This window comes from the organism of the source record quoted next, unplaced genomic scaffold (assembly GCF_019419815.1).
Source record: "Pyrus x bretschneideri cultivar Hongxiangsu unplaced genomic scaffold, Pyrus_bretschneideri_v1 Contig100, whole genome shotgun sequence".
In the NCBI taxonomy this organism is placed as follows: domain Eukaryota; kingdom Viridiplantae; phylum Streptophyta; class Magnoliopsida; order Rosales; family Rosaceae; genus Pyrus; species Pyrus x bretschneideri.
In genome coordinates, this window is record NW_025999392.1 from 650,364 (window position 1) to 672,095 (window position 21,732).

Here is a 21,732-nt window from a genome sequence, read left to right on the forward strand (position 1 = left end):
ATTAGAGGGGGCACTTGAATGTTGTTCGTGGCACTGTATTTATAGAAGCAAATGTTATGTGGCGCGGCTTCACACTAGTGTAGGATTTGATTTTAATTCAAACTCTTCAGCTCGGGTCCTAGTCAAAGACTTCTCAAGGTAAGCAACAACCTATCTTTTAAATGCCATCATTATCTCCTTATTTCATGCAAATAATTAGATTGCAACAGCCTATCTGATGACCTCCACAGTGCTGGAACCAAGGCATGCAAATAATCAGCATGCAAGTTTATCCCCTAGCCATGCATTCCCGCAGGACTCGGCAATAAAGGGGGCACTGCCTCTAGTAATTCGAATGAAAGTTTTAACTCTTAATCTTTCCACCATATCTGTCCAGTGCAATTATGCATTTTCAAAAAACCGACTCGATCACAAATTCTAGCCCTCCACGTCTATGCATGTGCCAACTAGAGAATTGCATATGAATTGCAATTCTTTTCCTGACCATTGGTTATAATATAATCATTCTTCTTTAATATTATCCCATGCAGAGAAACCCATTTCCAAACAAACGCTAGGATATTGATCATATTCAGTCTAGATCAATTGATATATTATTAAAAGATAATATCATGGTTAAAACCACAATATAGCCTTCGATAATAATTATCTTAACTATTCTGCCATCCAACGGTTGAGAGCTATGTTCATCAACGACCTTGATTGCACGAGCCGATAGTGTAAAATCAGGTCCAAACATTACCCCCCAATTTCCTTAAGCTTCGGCTCATAAGCCGAATGGTTAAGGAAATTAGAGCAGTTAAAGAATCCCCCATATCACTGAAAATGAAGTGATTCGGTGAAGCAGATGACTCTCCTATGCACTCAACGACCGTCAGTTCGAAAAAACTAAAACCAGTAATCGTACATTCCCTAACCATTGAGCACCTCCGAGTGACACCTAGAAATATATGGTCGAGGAAACATTACCATCCATCGCCGAATAAAAATTCACTCGGCAAAATGTTGTTCTGGATTCAGTCGAATGCAATCCATCTAAATGCTCAATGACCACCAATAATTAAGGATTGAAACAATAAGACTTGGTCGTATGTGAGATTCGGTCGAGCTATATGGCCGAGGACAATAAAATCGAAAAATCACTGTAGATATTAACCACCAAATGCCCTCTTTGTCCTATTGAATGCCCATTACAAGGTGAATACGCTAGGCCACGTGGAGACCTACTACAACATGGGTGGCATTCTATTTAATGTAGAAAAGGAGAGAGCTGCTGTAACTCTCAACTGCTGAGGTCAAGAAAAAATTTGGAGGTCGAGAAAAATTTAGGCCAAGGTTGGGAAACAAACCATTCTTAGCAGCTTCTTGGTAGCTCGACCTAGCACCGATCGAAGTCAATAATTGGAGCAAAGAATGGCCTACGTCTACTAATAATGTTTGCCCCCCCTACTTTCTTATGCATCAGCCTGAAAGGCCGAATGGTTAAGAAAATAATTTATTCATCCTTTCATTATTTATTTATTTATTTTTAGCAAACGGAAATAAAAGTGGCCAAACCATGAGGAGAAGGCCAACGATGCTTTATTCTGAGGCGAGATCTTTTTGTATTAAAATTTTCGATTTGATTTCGCTTTTGGCTGAATAAAGAATCACTTCCAAATACTTTTGACTTGGCGAAATATTTTTATTCTCAACCGCCGAATGCATTGAACAATTATGAAGCCCCCTGGGCATAATAATTTCGTCAATTTCGGCTTTTAACTCGAACAACTTAGCCGAACGGGATTTCTCCATATCGGCTTTATCACCGATAATCATATCGATTGGCGTGGTTTTTTCGACAGGCCTATGTCTCCGATGACCATATCAATTGATGTGGTTTTTTCATCTAAAGCTGTGTATCGGTCCTGTTCGTCATTGGAACACTCATCTGACGAATCATTTTTTAAGTTGATTTTTGGCTCAGAAACTTGAACTTTTTCTTCTATGCCTACCACACTTTCAGTTTCGACCGAGACAACAGGTGGCCTAGGTATTTCTTCAGCCGTCTTGACAATTTTCTTCGGCCAAATTTTGATTGTGGCCGAAGTGAAAAATTACCCCCTGGCCTTTAGATTTAACCATTTTTCAAAGGGAGTTAATTGGTAGTCAGAAACGTAAGGAAAACGTTCTTTATTTAGCCAGACATTAAATCGAGCCCTATCTTCAATTAACCATTGATCTTGTAAGTTGTGATGAACTTTCACCTTTGTCATTTGAGAGAAAGATTTTTGCCTTTCTTCACATGCTTTAAGGATCTGTTCCACATCAAGTTGAACTAGGAATTCGTCCAATCGGCTAAGTGGAGCTAAATTGGAATCTTGATATATCATATGAACTTCATAGTTTTAGCACTGTCAAAGACTCGTCAGCTAGGGTCCCAGTCAAAGACTTCTCAAGGTAAGCAACAACCTATCTTTTAGATGCCATCATTATCTCCTTATTTCATGCAAATAATTAGCATGCAACAGCCTATCTGATGACCTCATGGTGCTGGAACCAAGGCTTGCAAATAATCAATATGCAAGTTTATCCCCTAGCCATGCATTCCTGCAGGACTCGGCAATAAAGGGGGCACTGCCACTAGTAATTCGAATGCAAGTTTAACTCTTAATCTTTCCACCAAATCTGTACAGTGCAATCATGCATTTTCAAAAAACCGACTCGATCACATATTCCAGCCCTCCACATCTATGCATGTGCCGACTAGAGAATTGCAATTCTTTTCCTGACCATTGGTTATAATATAACCATTCTTCTTTAATATTATCCTATGCAGAGAAACCCATTTCCAAACAAACGCCAGGATATTGATCATATTCAGTCTAGATCAATTGATATATTATTAAAAGATAATATCATGGTTAAAACCACAATATATCATTTGATAATAATTATCTTAACTATTCTGCCATCCAACTGTTAAGAGCTATGTTCATCAACGGCCTTGATTGCACGAGCTGATAGTGTAAAATCGAGTCCAAACAACTTCTAAATGACAGTAATGACAACGTGCAACTACTAGCATGAAGAGATGGGTCAAGGACCATATTAGAACTATTTCATAAAACTTGTACGTCTATGTGATTTAAGATTTGTTAGTCATGTGGAATCAATAATTTGTATGCTTACAATTGTGATTCATGTTGAATTAATGTATTATGTATGATGCATGGTGTATGATGTATGATGTGTGATGATATAATTGAACTATGTAGCAGTGTGCTATATGGGTAGTCCTACTTGGTTAATCTGCATTGAGGGTCCACACCATTTGATGCATGCGTATGGTCTTGCTTGGTTAACAGGCATTGGGTGCCCATACACATTATAGGGGTAACATTGTTTGGTTAATCCACATTGGGGAAACATACGCACTCTAGGGATGATTCTGTTGAGTTGGTCCATTACATCAGGTTCTTGTGCATAGAAGTTGGTCAAGTTTAGCTTGTGGTTTTAACATAGAGTTACAATGTTGGATAATTGGATTTCAAGTAGAGAAATATGGCAAACTTTATAAAGTTGGCTTTATTAAATTAGTGAAGTGATATTTGATCTTGTTCATTGATCAGTGTAGTTAAATATTAATATTGTGCATCCTTAATTCATGGAATCGATTATTTGTTGTGATTGCGGAATTGTGCTTAAAACATTGTGATATATATAAATGACAAAATGACAAATCCTGGTTGGCAAATGGTTTTGTCATGTAGATTGGAATCTAGTGATTCATGTTAGTCGAGTTCTATAGAGTGATTCTGGAACTCTATGCTTTTTTGCTATAAAGTACTATAAGAAATGTCAGAGTTTATCATACGGCGAGTCTAACACAGAGATTAGATGCAACCATGAGAAATGCTAGAATGTACTACAAATGACTTGATCTCATCTTAGGGTATGTAGGCAGTCTAACACAAAGGTTTTTGGTCATGCTTTGAAGGCGAGGGCTGATAGATGAATAGATACATGGTGACATCACGTGTTGATTCTGGACGTATCTCGGGATCGGGGCGCAACACTAAACACTAGTTTGATTTTTTTCTTTAACGATATAGAATTTTAGTTCAGAATAAAAGAATTTCTCATATTTCAAAGTGATTATCACACTCCATTTTTTCTCCTACAAATCCTCTCTAATTATGGCTATTGAACTAAATAAATTAAAGAAAAATTGAAGAACAACAATAAACATCTTCTTATAGATAAAGCCAACAAGCCCAATGAATAAGTTTTTTTGGTGTCACAAGCTTCACCAAAAAAAAAAAAAAAGAATTGGACAAAAATGCCCCTCAAATCAAAACTTCAAAAGCAACCCAAAATAATGCATCAAAAGTGGTAGGGGTATTTTTGTCATTTTAACAGTGATTTTGAATAATTAATTTTTTTTGTACAATTTTTTTTTTTTAGTACCTAACAATAGACTAGCAATAATGTGATTCAATCAGCTGTTTATTAAATAATATTTTCTCTATTCTTAATGTAAATTATATATAGGCTGATTTTATTATGTGAATTTAGCTGCTTTAATTGGTTTATGAGGGGTTTCTTTTAGCATGATCTAAGATTATTTATTTACCTTTTCTTATATATAAAGCCAACAAGCCCAATGAATAGTGTTTTTTGGTGTCACAAGCTTCACCAAAATAAATGGACAAAAATGTCCCTCAAACAAAAAACTTCAAAAGCAACCCAAAATAATGCATCAAATGTGGCAGAGGTATTTTCGTCATTTTAACAGTGTTTTTTTAATAATTAATTTTTTGTATAGTTTTTTTTAATTAGTACCTCACAATAAGTTAGCAATAATGTGATTCAATCAACAATTCATTAAATATTATTTTCTTTATTTTTGATGTAAATTCTATAGAGACCGATTTTATTATGTGGATTCAGCTGCTTTAATTAGTTTATAAGGAGTTTCTTCTAGTATGATCTAAGATGATTCATTTTGTGACATCCCACATCACCCAGGGGTGTGATCCTTAAATGTATATTCTCATCCCTACCTAGCACAAGGCCTTTTGGGAGCTCACTGGCTTCGGGTTCCGTAGGAGCTCTGAAGTTAAGCGAGAAGGGGGCTAGAGCAATCCCATGATGGGTGACCCACTGGGAAGTTGCTTGTGAGTTCCCAGAAAGCCTTGTGCTAGGTAGGGATGAGAATATACATTTAAGGATCACATCCCTGGGTGATGTGGGATGTCACACATTTACTTCAAATATTTGACTTTCCTTTTGTCAATTTCCCGCATATAAATACATTTAAAATGTGTAAGTCACGTGTAACTCGCCATGATTCAAAAAATACCTTTTGCACGTCCATGCATGAAGGCTAGTAAGAAATAGTTTCTCAACTAAAGAAATGAATGGTTGGATACTTTATTTTTATTTAATTTTTAATTTTTTAGTGGAAAATATAAATTTCTAGCAAGGAGAGTAGAGAAGGAAGATAGAAAATCAAAGGATCATCACCCAAAAAGTGTTACTCATGTATTGTAGTTTGATAATCGAAACTATCTATATTTTCAATATATTATAATTAACAAGCCAATTTTGTTAATCCACAAACAAATTTACTTATATCTCAGTGACTCATTTCCACATTGAGCTGAAGACAAGTACTCCAAACACCTATTTGATTGACTAAAAACAGTTGCACACATAAAAGCCCAATAAGAGAAGCGCCCTGCCAACAAGTTATGGTACCATCTGCCAAACATTCAATCATGAAATCTAGACCTGTCAATTTCTAACATGATCTGTTAACATGATACATAAATAAAACGAAAATAATGGATTTCGGGTTAATACGATAACTAATCGGGTCGTTATCGAATCACATGTTAAGAACCTGTTAATAACGGGTCATTAACATGTTTACATGAGAGTGACACGCGAGTAACCCGTTTTGACACGTTAAGAAAAAAGTTATTTTGATTATTTTAATTTTTTAAACTACTAAAAAAAAACTTACTATAAAATACAATAGCCATAGTCTATATGTATTTATTGTATATTAAAATTTGTATTGTTGCATTATTATTCTATATAAATTTAAAAATTTTAAGTTTTCTTTATTTTTAAAGAAAACTAATGAAATGGCTTAAAAACTTTAAGTTTTAACGATAAGGACAAAATAAAGGGTAAAGTGAATAGTACTGGAAGTTTTTCGTTAAAGTTCCCTTATTTTTATAGTATACTATAGGCAATGAGGGAGATTAAAAAATTATAAAACAAATTAAAAATATAATACATCAAGTAATTTAAACTTAAAAATTTTAAGTTTTTTTTTTTTAATAGTATACTATAGGCAAAGAGTGAGATTAAAAAAATTATAAAACATATTAAAAATAAAAATATCAAGTAATTTAAAACTACCAAATACATTAAAAAATATATAATAATTAATTTACAAGTGCCAAAAATGTGAAAAAAAAATATGCAAACGCTCGTGATCGTATTCTGACACACCCCGACCGAGATCAGGGCATGCTGGCCGTCACGTGGAAGTGACGTAGCCATGTGCACAGTGCGGAAGTTAAAAGAAGTAATATAAAAGTACAATAATTTAAAAACTAGCGTACATAATGTGATAAAATAAGTGCTAGCGTAAGTAAGACACTGAATTCAGAGCATAAAGACTACAGCAGTCCACAGAAAATGATACGACAGTAGTACACCCGAAGGTGACCCTACACTGGTGAGTGTCTGTCAGAAATGCCGAGACACCCTCTGGGAAAACCACCAAACCCGCTAAGCTACTAGAACCTGGAGGGGTGCAAAACAAAAGCGTGAGTGGGCAAAAACAAAGCTCTTTGAAAACCATTTCATAAAATATATATTCTAACCCCTCGCCGTAAAACCTGTATACTTCCCAGAAAATAAACATATATACGTATGTAAGATATGCCAATTGTACTCAAGGGTATGCCAATCATGCTCAAGAATGTGCCATGTCAAAGCCTCATAATGGTATGCAAGTGCTCAGGTATAAATCACATCAATAACATAACACTGGCAACCGGAGTCACCTAAAGTGACCTGTACGGCTGAATCTAGAGCTCAAATCTCAATCTCAATAACTAAACCTGCCCACGAGTCGGAACCACCTAAAGTGGTCTGTACGACAGGCCTGGGTGTAATACATATAAACGCTTTAGTGCTACGATCACGTGAAGGCTGTGCGAATAATCGCGGGTCACCTACGAGTCGGAACCACCTAAAGTGGTCTGTACGACAAGACTGTGCACCTAACTTGGATTCAAGCTGAGCGTGTGGTGCGGGAGGTGAACAACACGTGAAGGACTGTGCCCTACTCTGGGCGGGAGCACTAACACCGGGGGTGCAGGTTATGAGCTCTCTAAGCACCTCTAATCACTATTTAATGCAAAGGTTAAATAACGCTTACCTGGCACTTACCTGCGCCTCCACAGCACCAAATATAAATATGTATATGTATGCCACTACTAATGCATATGATAATGCATAAACAATAATGATATGGTGCATGGCATAAAACAAATAACCTTTTTTGAACAATTTCTGGGAATATAAATGTATATAGGTAAATACGGAAAACCAAAAGCCCACTCACTGGTATGTGGAAGGGTCGTAGCCCCCCTGCCTCGAGTGTGCACGCTCGTCCTCGGGATAGGAATCACCTATATGCGAATTAACTAAAAAAACGTTAATTTTAAAGCACATAACCTTCCGTTCAAAATAACTTCTCATACATTGCTCAAAATGGACAAATGAATATACCAACGTGCTCTACACAACCTCAGGATCACAACCATATTTTTAGAAAAATTTTCCTCCGCCGCACGCGCCGGCCAAGGCACGGCCACACGCGCAGGCACGTGTGGCGCACACAGACGGCGTCAACTGACTCCGTTAGGAATATTCCGTCAAAACTGACAGATTCCGCTAACGGCGTCAGGAATATTCCGTCAGAATTCTGACGGAATATTCCGTCACCTTCTCCGGCGAGACTCCGGCGCCGTCGCCGGAAAACCTGCAAATCGAGTTTTCTCGCTCGTTTCTCAACCGTTTTTCATGATTCTTGCACCAAATTAAAGCTCTAAGCTAGTAGAACACGATCCTACAAGTTTTAAGGCCTAAAAACTACTAAATCATACCTGTCCACAAACTCCAAAACCGGCCAAGCTCGAACCCAACGATCCCGACGTCCAATTCCGTCCAACGATGCACTCCCAAGCTCCTTGGGACCTCACCAACACATCTACAAGCTTCAAAAGTCCAAAAACTAACTAGATTAATCTTGCATGAACAGTGACCAAAACGGGCCTTGTGAAATCGACGTGAAAACGTCGAAGTTCTTACCTGATATTGGTATGATCTTGCTCCCCACGACCTCACGATCTCAACTGTGCCCTTAGTTCCTTCGATCTGTGGTGAAATAGTGTAGTTGTGTGTGTGTCCGTACGAGTTTGAAGAAAGAAGAAGAAGGATAGAGGACTCGGGGGAGAGAGAGAGACAGGGAAAAGGACAGGGAAAGGTGGAGTGTGTGGCTGCGTGTGTGTGGTTCCAAACATGCCAACCAGGCACACAAACAACCAATAACGTAAAAGAACTAGCTAGGGGGCAAAGTGGTCATTTCACATGCACGTTTTAGATAATTTCGGGACGGGATGTCACATATTCTCTACCCTTTGAGGATGGGTACATCGTCGTTTGAATTTTTAAAACCATACAAAACCTCATTAATAGTATTTTTAAGGGAGTTCAAAATAAACCAATATTATTTCCCTTGGTGATTGATGAAAATTGAAGGGTTTTATTGTCAAAAACATGTAAGGTTTCCTCAACCTTGAAATGCAACTCCTTTTATTTTGCATATCCTTGAACATTTGGTATTTTGTTGTAATGTACTAATATTTTTTCATTAGACTCTTATTTTTGGGAATGTAATACTTAAAAGACAAATGTTGTTTTTATGTTTTGAAGTAATATTCATATGACAATGTGATATACATATAAAAATTTAGTATTATGTTTTCAATTTTTTTGGGGTCAAATTATGTTTTTCATTTCATTATTTATTGATTTAAATGTATTTTTCTTAACGGGTAATGGGTCAGGTTACATTACCTAATAATATTAACGGGTCGATTTCGAGTCAGGGTCATATTACCCATTTACTTTAACGGGTGTTACACAACACAACCTGTTAAGATATCAGGTATGTCACGAAAATGACACAGACACATAATACATGACACAAATGCTAGGTCTAATGAAATCTTTATAATTCAATTAACTCATGTAAATTCAAGCATGTAATCAAGCATAAGATAAGCAAGTAAACTGATCAAGTTCAAAGATTTAAAATAAATTGATAACACTATGAAGAAAATTCACTAAGAACAAAACTGAATATACAATTCAGTCAAGCTTAGGGCTAGTTTGGCATTGCTGAAATTATTTTAAAAGCAGTTTTTTTTTAAAAAGTTGGGGCTAAAATTGTGTTTGGTAAATGAAAAAAAAAAAGTGTTTATTGTCAAAATCATGGGTCCAAAACAGCAGAAAGCAGAAGTAGCTATACCTCTGCTTCTGAAAACAACACTTTTTTTTTTTTTTTTTCCACAGCACAGCAATCCCAAACTAGCCATTAAGCACTTACATTTAAGTGATTCTTTGCTTAGCTGAATCAACTCCAGTCGATCAAGTTAACAATGAAACTCGATTGAATCAATGCCTAGGAAGAGCCTAACCACGATAACTAAACGAATCTAACTCAGAACAATATTTGCGACGCGAAATCTTCTTTAAGAGACACCTTGACGAGGGAGGGTACATTCAACAAAATAGTTCCACTCCTTCGTAGTCCTCTTCCATGGTAGATAAGGAACAAACCACTTGCAAAGAACGGAGATGTGTATCGCCATAAATACAAAGGTGTTCAAGAAGTTCGCAATGCGATATAACCTGCCCAACCGGTTCTCTACTTATATTTACATACTTCAAAGAAAGACTGTATATAGAATAGACAATTTCATTAGTGTCGAGAAAAAAAATACCCGAGATGGGCGTATCCGCCGAGTCGATATATTCATATACCTATTTGATTATAGGCACAATGAGCTATAGGCTCATATACCTATTTGGTTATAGGCACAATAAGCTATAGGCTTCCAATTGCATGAATATTAGCTTTATATTCATATATATGGGGCTACATGTCTCCCACTCATATATATGGGGCTACAAAGCCAATAGCCGACACAATTCGCTAAATGTTTTTAAATTGACTAGCAATAAAGAACAAATGATTGTTCTTTTGCCATAAATGTAAAAGAAGACTAATGAAATTGATTTGAAAACTTTGAGTTTTAATCAAAAAGATAAAAAGGTGTTGTAAATGAATATTATCAGGAATGACTTTTTAGAGTAAAAATACCATTTTCATTAAAAGTGAACAATACCAAGAGTGTTTCGTTAAAACTCCCTAAATGTAATTGTAGAAATAAAAGGAAAAACTAATTAAGGTAAAAAGGCATACTAAAAGAGAGATCAAAAGTTTAAAATTTACAAATTAAATTCATTTTAATCCAATTATGCCGATTGATTACATGACGGGATGAGTTTGAATTTTGTCAATGACTAATCTGATATTTAATGTAACAAAATTTGTCGTTTGACGAAATTTTTTTTTCATTTTTTTATGCCGCTTGATTATACGTCGTGCACGCACAGTGCCAAGGAAAAAAAAATCAAAATGAAGATGAATGGCAGACATATACCAGTAAATGTATATATGGTTTTTCAAAGAATATGCGCATAAACAAATGCGGAATTTCAAAGGATACATCACACAGGATTTTATCGATGCGGAATTACATTGCCCATATCACTCTTCTGCCTTCCAAGAGTAATTAAACAAGTAAACTTGCAAACTGATAATCTTATTGAAATTATATATTTAAACAATGACTAACTCATACGCGATAATAATCAAAAGTAAAATAATATAAAATTTTGATTTCACATGTTGACTTTGTATAGATTTCCTATTATTCCGGGATCCCTTTAATCTTGGGTTTCCTAGTTTAGGAGATATTGTCTAGTAATTATTCTTTCCTGTTTACAGTAGGATTGTATATGATTATATATACCTCTAAATGAGAAGAATAAAATATATATTCAAAGCATTATCTTCTTGGCACCAGAGCCAGGTCGTAAAAAAGGAAAGAAAAACTTCGAACCCTAATTGGGTTTGTGTTGCCAGTGCTGTGCCCATCACCATTGCTGCGCCTCTCGTCTCCAACACACAGTGAGTGACTTGTTGTCATTGCTGTTCTTTGTTTTTTGCCCTAACTACAACGAGCGACGTGTGTCGTTGCTACTTCAATATTGTTCTAGGTTCATGTGGTGCTACCAAAGTCTGCCAGATTCCGACGACCGTTTTTTGTTCCAAACTCCTACCTTTGATGTTGCACAGATTACCATTCTTAGTGGAAGATGTCTGCTGAGGATAACAAGGTGGTTCTCGCTGCTAGCCCAGTTATGGTGTAGTCGGATAATTTAAACTTTAACATTGGGATGTTTTTGGATGAGAAGAACTATGAGTTATAGGCTCCTTTTATTCAAATTCATATTGCTGGAAGGAAGAAGATGGGATATCTTCGTGGGTCCATCAAGGCACCCAAGTAGGATGATCCTAAATATGATGATTGGCCCTCTGAAGATTAGAGAATTAAGAGTTGGCTTTTGTCAGCGATGAAGCTGGAAATTATGAAACACTACATTCGATTGTCAACTTTGAAAGAAATCTGGGATTCTTTCAAGACTGCTTATTTTGATGAGAATGATGAGGCCATAATTTATTCATTGAATCAAAAGGCTTCACGTCTTAGGCAGAATAAATGGTCTTTGGCTAACTACTTTGGAGAGCTGACAGAGATCTTTCAAGAATTGGACCACTTTAACAAAGTGGTCATGGTGTGTGACAAAGATGTCCAGATATTTCAGAAAACAATTGAGCGACAAAGGGTGTATTTATTTCTTGGAGGACTTGATGATGTGTTTGATCAGGTTCGTGGAGAATATTGCTCAAAGATCCACCACTCGGACTTCAGGCTACTTATGCGTATGTTCGGCATGAAGCGGATCGCAAGGAAGCCATGAAAACGGAGGACCAACATTTTGAAATAGTAACAATGGTTGTCAAGGCCCGAGCTCCCTCCAACCGAATTGACTGAGGTGGGTTCGAGAGTAAGTTCGGACAACCACGAATCGGCCAAGCAAATCATGATTGTTTTTTTAGGTAAATGTCCACATTGTGGTATGACGGGACATTCCAAGAGTAGGTGCTTTGAGTTGATTGGGTATCCCAAAAATTAGGATAAGACACGGGATCCTTGCTTCAACAAACCTCAAGCCTCTGCTGTAGAAACCAAGGATGATTCAGCAACTATAGCAAGCCAAGCATCGGCTCTAATTGCCGCAGCAAGTACCGAAGGTAAGGCACTTAATGTTTCCACTTCTGTTATGAATAATATATGGATAATTGATTCCAGAGCTACTGAACATATGACTTGTGATTCTAGATAGGTTTCATCACTAAACAACTCCAACTATACCGAGGTTAATATCGTTAATGGTGATGCCGCCCCAGTTCTTGGGGAGGGCACTGTTTCTCTTTTTGATACCATGAAACTTGATACTATCCTTGTGGTTCCCTCCTTAAATTATAATTTATTGTCAGTGGCCCAAATAACCCTTACCTTACTTTGTTTGGTTGTTTTTTGACCTTATTTTTGTGTATTTAAGGACATCCAGACGCAAAAGACGATTGGTTATGGTATTAGACAAGGGAAACTGTATTTCCTCGAGTTGAATTCCAGTAGCTTGGGGTTGCTCACTCAAGCATTGTCAGTGAATGGGACTCTAACAAAGACTAATAAAGAGGCCGACATGTAATACCCTGAAAATTTAAATATATGAATATGTGGAGAAAAATCGAAACTAAATTGATATATGGTTATGTAAAATTGAATTGAGAACTTTTAAAAGTTTTGTTTCCGGAAATTATTATAATTTACGTAGTAAAATTTATCGTTAAATGAAAAAGACAAAAATGCCCTAGTTGGTTAACGTAATTATACGAGGACATATTTATCCTCGTATATTTATTGTATTTCTTGAAATAGTTGGATAGAGCTCGAACCTACGAAAGCGTAGGCGAAAACTGTTTGTGAATCAGAGTTGAAACGAAGAAATTAAAGGTTAAAAGAAAAAAACAAAAAAACAAAAAGGGACTGGAAGTTGCCAAATGGCAGCGTGAGAGAGGAGGGAAAGGAGAAAAGAAGGGGAGGGGGCTACCCAATCAGGAACGGAAGAAGGGAGGGGAAAGGAGAAAAAAAGGAGGAGGGGAACCCGAACCCCCTTCGACTCGTGACCCAACCAAGTTTCCACAAACAATTTCGATGGTTTTCCTTCAGTTTTTTTGGCGTACCACGTCACCTAACCACCAGGAAAACATTCCCCATCATTCCCTCTTCCTATTACACCCCAAAATCAAAGATATTTGGCTTGAAATTCGGGAAAATGGCACTAGTGGGTGCGGGAGTTCTTGTCGTTGATCCTCCCAATTTTGAAACAATTTCCTTCAATCACCACCACTTATAGCATCCTCTTGAGGCCTAGAACAAAGTCCAAACAACTATAGGGGCGGTGGAGCACCGAAGGTGACAGATTGAAGCCACCTATTTTCTAGGCTTTCCAGCAAGTTCGTGGGAAATTGGGGCTTTTCTTGGCTAAATTGGACTTGTCCACATGTATAAAACTTGCTCTACTCATTGAGATCTTCATTTATGTGAAACTTGGTAATTTTTGGAAATAGTTGAACTTTCCGACAACTCGGGCGGCTGCCTGCCACGTGAGGCTGCGCGTGGGCCGAGACCCCACTTGCCCTTCCTCAACTAATTCGGATACCCTGATTCCATATGTGACGTTCGATTGACGAAATCTCGTGGTATGACTATAGTTTTGATAGCGACAGCCACTTCGACATTATATGATTTGATGATCCGACCGTTGGATCGGCACCAAACTTAAATACGTAGTAAAACATAATATTTGAGGAGATTAGAAACTTACGGATCGGGAATCTAACGTACGGATCTTCCCGAATTGGATTTCTAAATTTGTAAAACCAAATGTCGACCACTACTTGATTTTGTGATTAGCGGAGATTTGACCGTCGGATCGTAGTGAGACTTTAGTATATTATTCTAGAAGTATAATGTGGACTTTGAGAATTACATATTAGGAATCTGATAGGTGCATCTTCTGATTTAGATTCTAGGGTTGTGAACCCTATCCTCGATCTTGATCGATGATTGATTTTTTTTTTTAGTCAACTAAACTGAGTTTCTAGTGTGCCGTTTGTATTAGAGTGTGGTTGACATTTCAAGAAGCTTAGTGCTCTCATTGCGACGACGGGTGTCCTGATTTACGTACGAGTGATTATAATATAGGTTATTTATATTGAATTGTTATTTTATTTTATTGCCATTAATCTACGGTTGTGAAATGTGAACTACATAAGGCTTGATCCCGCTCAAGGGTACATAGGCAGTTTACCAGAGGTTAGATGCAACCTTAAATAATCGAGGCAAATCTTTTGTTGAGAAATTGAACTACGAAAAGGAATTTGGTGAATAATTTGAGATTTAACCTTATGTTTTGGTAAATAAATGTTGGTCATAAATTTTTTGTGAGGGATTAAGAAGTTGAAGTAGAGAATCGTGATTATGGTGGTTAACTAAACAAGAGTTTAGTTTGGGCCTATCACCGATATTATTTTTCAAAATAAATATTTCAGGGCAGGGCGTTACACGACATCTGGATGTGTCACCGTCGTCTCGTCCATGCTTCATTTCGTTATTTGCATTAGTTATTTCCTAATTTGTTCGTGAAAAAAGATGTTTCTCAATTTAAGTGTGATGTGTGTGAAGTGGCTAAGAACCATCGAACTTCTTTTTCTCCAAGTTTAAATAAGAGTTCCGTTCTTTTATGGTTGTACACTCTGATGTTTGGGGCCCCTCGAAATCGCCTCTTTTAGCGGGGCTCATTGGTTTGTCACGTTTATTGATGATTGTACAAGAATGACTTGGGTTACTTTGTTAAAATCGAAAAGTGATGTTAGTATGGCTTTTCAAAAGTTTCACAAAATGATTCGATACAATAGAATATGAATATTCAAGTGGTTCGCAACGACAATGGAGGCGAGTACGTTAATTCAAAACTTCGCTCCTTTTTTGATATGCATGGTAGCCCTCAGCAGAATGAGGTGGTTCAACAGAAAAATAGATACTTGTTAAAAGTGGTTTGTGCTTCTATTCTTGAAGCCCATCTTCCACTATACTATTGGGGTGAAAAACTCACATCTGCTGCCAATCTTATTAATCGGCTCTCTCGTACCCTAGACTTTCAGACACCATTCCAGACCCTTATGTTTCTTTATCCACCAATTCTTAACCTTGCCCCACGGGTCCTTGGATGTGTGGCCTTTATCCACGTGCACTCCTTCCAACGGTAAAGCAAACTAGAACCTCGAGCTCTTCGTTATGTTTTATGGGGTATGCTATTAGTCAAAAGGTTATCGTTGCTATCACCCTCCAACCAAGAAACTTTTTATCACTGCCGATGTCACTTTCCATGAAAATGAGATGTATTTTGGTTCCTTTGAGTCCTCACTTCAGGGGGAGTTTCAAGGCAATGAAGTTCAAATATTTAATTATGAAACCGAGGAAGAAGCCACTTTACAACAACCTACTGTCGAGCAGCAAGTTGCTGCACAACCGTCTATCACCGAGCTGCAAGCCACGGAGCGACAGGCAATTGCCAAACCTGAGAGGGATGAAAACACAGTTCCCTTTGAGGAAATCAGAGCACAATTCGAGGTGATTGATGATGGTAACCAATAGCAGTTGGAACCTACGGTTTTGGACGAAACAATATATGCAAACTCGTCTCTTAGTGATTCTCATAACCAATCGTCTTCTACGCTAGATGGACCACGACTCTGTAGTCTCCCAGAACGGAGTAACCGAGGTATTCGTAAACCCACTTGGTAGACCCAAGTGTAAAACTAAATATTCAATGAGTGAATCAACCCCGAACCCAAGAGTGAGGTACCTACTAAACAACTGTGTCTACTTGTTACCTGTATGAATCAAATAAGTCATTTTTGAATCAATTGTCTACTGTATATATTCCTAACAGTGTGCAGGATGCCCTAGCGGATCCTAGATGGAAATAAGTAATGAATGAAGAACAAAGGTCGCTGAAGAAGAATGCTACCTAGGAACTATCGGACTTGCCAAAAGGTAAGAAACCTATGGGATCTAAATGGGTATATACAGTGAAGTACAAAGTGGATAGAACGATTGATCGGTTTAAAGCGAGATTAGTAGCAAAGGGATACACTCAGAAATATGGCATAAAGTACACTGACACCTTTGCACCAGTAGCTAAGATCAATACCTGTTCGAGTTTTAGTATCTCTGGCAGAAAACCTAAATTGGCCGCTTGCAACAGTTCGATGTCAAAAATGTGTCTTACACGGAGAACTAACCGAAGAATTTATATGGACTTTCCACCAGGATGTACCAGAACTAGACATGCGAAATGGAAAGGTATGTAGGCTTAAAAAGTCATTATATAGGTTGAAGTAGTCATCAAGGGCATAGGTTCAGTAGGTTCACTAAATCAATGAAGGCATTTGGGTATAGACAAAGCAATTGGGATCATACTTTATTCTTAAAGCGCAAGAATGAGAAGATTACGATATTCATTGTATATGTGGACGACATGGTGGTTACCAGAAATGATCCGATTGAGCAATCAGAACTGAAGAAGTATTTGTCCACAGAGTTAGAAATGAAGGACCTTGGGCCTCTGAAATATTTCCTTAAGATAGAGGTATTGAGAATCAAGTTCAGTATCTTTTTGTCCCAAAGAAAATATATTATTGATTTGTTGAAGAGACTGGGATGTCAGCATGCAAGCCGGTCACTACTCCGTTGGCCGAAGGGATGAAGTTGAGTTTAGATCCGAATCAAGTACCAGTAGACAAAGGAAGATATTAGAGGTTGGTGGGAAGATTAATGTACTTGGCCCATACAAGATCGGATCTTGCCCATGCTTTGAGCATGGTCAGTCAGTATATGCACGATCCCGGGAAACAACATATGCAAGCGATTATGAGGATATTGTGCTACTTGAAAGGAAGTCAGGAAAAAGACTTTTGTTTAGAAGAACGCGCATTTCAAAATTGAAGGATATACTGATGTTGATTAGGCAGGTTTGATAGATGACCGACATTCAACATATGGATATTTTACCTTTGTGGGCGGTAATCTAGTGAAGTCAAGAAGTAAGAAACAAAATGTAGTAGCATGGTCTAGTGTTGAGGCTAAGTAAAGAAGTATGGCTCTTGGCATTTGTGAACTTTTGTGGCTTAAGTTCTTGTTACAAGATTTGGGAGTTAAACATAGTCAGCTAATGAAGTTATTCTGTGACAACAAAGCTACACGAGATATTGCTCATAATCCGGTACAACATGATAGGACTAAGTATGTGGAAGTTGACAGATTCTTCATTAAAGAAAAGTTGGAAGGGAAAGTAATTGAAGTTCCTCCAATCGGGACCTAGGACCAAGTGGCAAACATACTCACTAAGGTTGGCTCTAGTGAGAAATTCTCAAAGTTTTTGGATAAGTTGGGCATGTGTGACATATATGCACCAACTTGAGGGGGAATGTTGACTTTGTATAGATTTCCTATTATTCCGGGATCCCCTTAATCTTGGGTTTCCTAGTTTAGGAGATATTATCTTGTAATTATCTTGTAATTATTCTTTCCTGTTTACAGTAGGATTGTATATGATTATACATACTTCTGAATGAGAAGAATACAATATATTCAAAGCATTCTCTTCTTCACATATACAATTTAGATATGTGAAAATTCAAGAGAAGAAAAGGAAATCAAGAGCATGTTGAAGTCCAATGGTTAAGTGTAAAAAAACTCTAATCCACGCAATGACTCTAGCTTAGATGAGGAAAAGTGGGTTGATAATGTGTTGGAATTAAAGTATATAAAAAAAAGAGACAATATAGAGATGGGAGGAGAAAACTAAGCCAGGAGGATCCTCGCTGGATCCTCTTTGTGAGGATCTTAGAGATCCTCCAATCACATCCGTTCATCGTACATCGTGCGGTCAGAAATCATTGTAATTTTTTATTATTTAAAATTGAATATAAACAGTGTTTGACAAAAACTAACCGCACAATGTACGATGAACGGATGTGACGGGATCTTCACAAAGAGGATCCAGCGAGGATCCTCACTCAAAACTAAGTATCTTCCTTCTCATTAAAGTGCCTATTTATAAGTGTAGGATTTACATAGAAAGATATTCAACGATTGAGATATTATATATTGGTCCAAAAAATGAACATTCATATAATAGATATTATGTACAACAATTTGGATTATATTCCTAGGGAACTGCCCCCTCCAAAAATCTCTTATATATATACTCCTCGCAAATGTTTTTTTTTTTTTTATTATAGAAAGTTTGGAGGCAAAATGAGATTTTTGAAGTGTCAATAATAATTTCCTATTTCCAATATTGATAAAAGAGTTTTTTCTAAAATTCATTGATCTTGACTGGATCTAAACCAAAAAAAAAAAAAAAAAAAAAAAAACTCTAGTAAGCAACTAGGCTTGTGAGATGTTTTTATGAAGAAAGTTAAGGTTCCACCATAAAACCAATTGGCAATAGGAAGAGTAGTCCAACTTACTTATAAGCCTTTACAATGTTTCTGTTTTCTTCAATGTCAGACTCTTTTACTTTCACATCCTCACACGCCCTCCTCAAGTGTAGAGAATTTTAAAGCCAAATACATGAACAACATGAAGTGGGTGATGTGGAGCATGTGTGGCGATTGAGCTTTATACATGGGTCAACTTGCTCTATTACCATGAACAAAGTTGAGGTTCAACTATAAAACTAATTGGCAATATAAGGAGTAGCCCAACTTACTTATAAGCTCTTACAAAGTTTTTCCTTTCACCAATGCATAACTCTTTTACCTTCACATCCAGAGCTTGGTAGGAAATTAATTTGGCATCATCCTGGGCTAGATGCTTTTATACCACAAAACAGAACTGTTGTTAGTATATAGTTCATTTTTTTTAGAATTATTCAAATATTACTAATTTACTGAGGTTTATACTGTGCCAACAAAAACCTTGAAATATCCGGGTGCACTATGCTTCTTCATCGATGTGTTCAAATTTGATCTGTCGGCCTTGGATACATTTTGTACCCAGCTTGTATTTTTCCTGGGATTCTAGTGAGAATGTGTGTGGCTCACATCTCCCAAACTTGAGTGGACTTACTCATACAGTGAGGTGTGGATGTGACCCTAGGGAAAAGCTCCAAGTGAAGGCATGTGTTGTAAATGTCCCATAGCTAGTCCATATGCGTGTTGGTTTAGTAGATTCATTGCAAGCATAAAGGAGACAACTTCATTAATTAACCTGGTTTCGTTTAAGAAAAACCCTAGCTAACAAGGAGCTTAAGTGGATTAATTGACACACCCTGACCCAGAATATCTACCTGAACTCCGAATTGTGCTGTGCTAGCCGATACCTTGAAGGTGACGAAGCCATAAAGTGTAATAATGTGGAAAGTATGAGTAAATTTAAAACTAAAAGTGACTAAATACAAGAGTGCGTATGTGAGCAGGATTGAACCCATTTCACACGTGATGTCTGAGCATAAGTAAAGTATAACAAAAGTAAATAAGAATTATATCATCGGAAGTAATCTCCTATTTAAGCTCAGTTTGCACCCACGCGTTTGTAACGTCAAGTACTACAATGATACACTAAAAGAATGGGACATACTGTTGATGTATATTTCCTTCCTAATGCTAGAATATATTTAGTATAATGGCACAAGCAAGGGTGTCGAATCCACAGGGACTAATTGGACCTATGTAATTACTTGTTTTGCTAGAACTCTAAGAAATGAATCAAACTAATCAAACTAATCAAACTAATCAAACTAGGCATAAATAGGCAGATTTGTTATTTAACCTTGAAAGCATAAGAACGTGAAATAAACACAAACCAATGAGTCAACGACTAATATATTGGGATAGTATCAATGGAAATGAAGCTAGGGATTCGATTTCACCATTGCTCAACTAAGTCCATGTTTGTTAAGTTAGTTTATACTCATTCATCTACCTATTTCTTGAGTTTGTTTCACTTGGATATGATCAACCATATGATGTGTGGATTTGATCAAATGTCTCTAATCTTGAACCTAATTGTGATGTGCAACTTTGGTTCATAATCTAGAGTATGTAATTCACAAGAAACATTTACTAAACCAAAGGGAACACTTGGCAGGATGTTTGCCAAGCTTTCCCTTCATTCATTCACAAATCCACCAATATTAGACATGATGTATGCTTTAATCTTGGCTAAATAACTTGTGGTTAACTCAAATGGAGATCAAGCATACAAATCAACTCACAAATTCACAATTATAACAGAGAATGAAGCAAGAACTAGATAGACAAAATGAGCATTCTAACTTAATTACATGGCAAACTTTGCAAGGTTACATCGAATCCCTAGAGGAAGATTAGTTACACTTCATGTTTACAAACGATTTGACATAGAAATATAAAACATGAATGAACATAGAATTGATAAGAATGAACCCTTGAAGCAAATCTGATGGTGAAGTCCTTGAAGAGTCCTTGGTGTTGCTTCTCCAAATGTGGTGCGGATGAAGGTAGAATGGTGATGTTTGAATGGTTTCTGACCTTGGGACAGAAATGGACATAGAATGGAGTGAAATGGGAGAGTTTTTAGAGTGTGTAATGGACTGAAAATGAAGAAGGAAACTTGCGGACTGAATGAATCTTAGAAGTTGCGGAACCCTTGTTGTATCAAGTTAGACTTGTTTTATGGCAAAGGATCTGTCCCCCAACATTCAGATTGGATCTAACATTTGTTTAACTCCAATGGCAGAGAATAAATCAGATGGAATGATGAGTTTCTGAGGTAGTGGGCGCATGGGATGGACAAAGTCTGCAAGCATGTGGTTTGTTTAATCCAAATGCATGTGTTCTTGCTGCCACAAGTGAGATTGCTTTGAACAAATCTGGAAATGGGAAAGGGAGCACACGGCATGGACATGATGGGATTTTCTGAAATAATGGTTGAATAACAAAAGGGAAAGGTGCAAACATGTGAATTTCTGCAAAGATTAAACATGAGAAAGATAATGGGATGCAAGGTCAGATTGTAAGCATGCATGTGAATGCATGTTTTGATGTTTAGAGTTGCAAAATCTGACTTGGAATCACATGAGAGTACACGGCATGGAATGATGTGTTTGTTGGTGTCAAAATGCATGAAATGAATTAAGTGATGGAAATGGTGTTTTTGGCGCACAAGGGAGATGGAATGGATGTGGTTTGCACGGCACAAAGTTGCAAACATGCATGTGAATGCATGTTTGGGTGTTGAATCTGATTTGGTACTAGAAGTGCATAAAATGATGGGATGACAAAGGAATGCACGGCTAAAGTTTTGAACATGCATGTGAATGCATGTTATGGTGTTTGGAAGCACATGG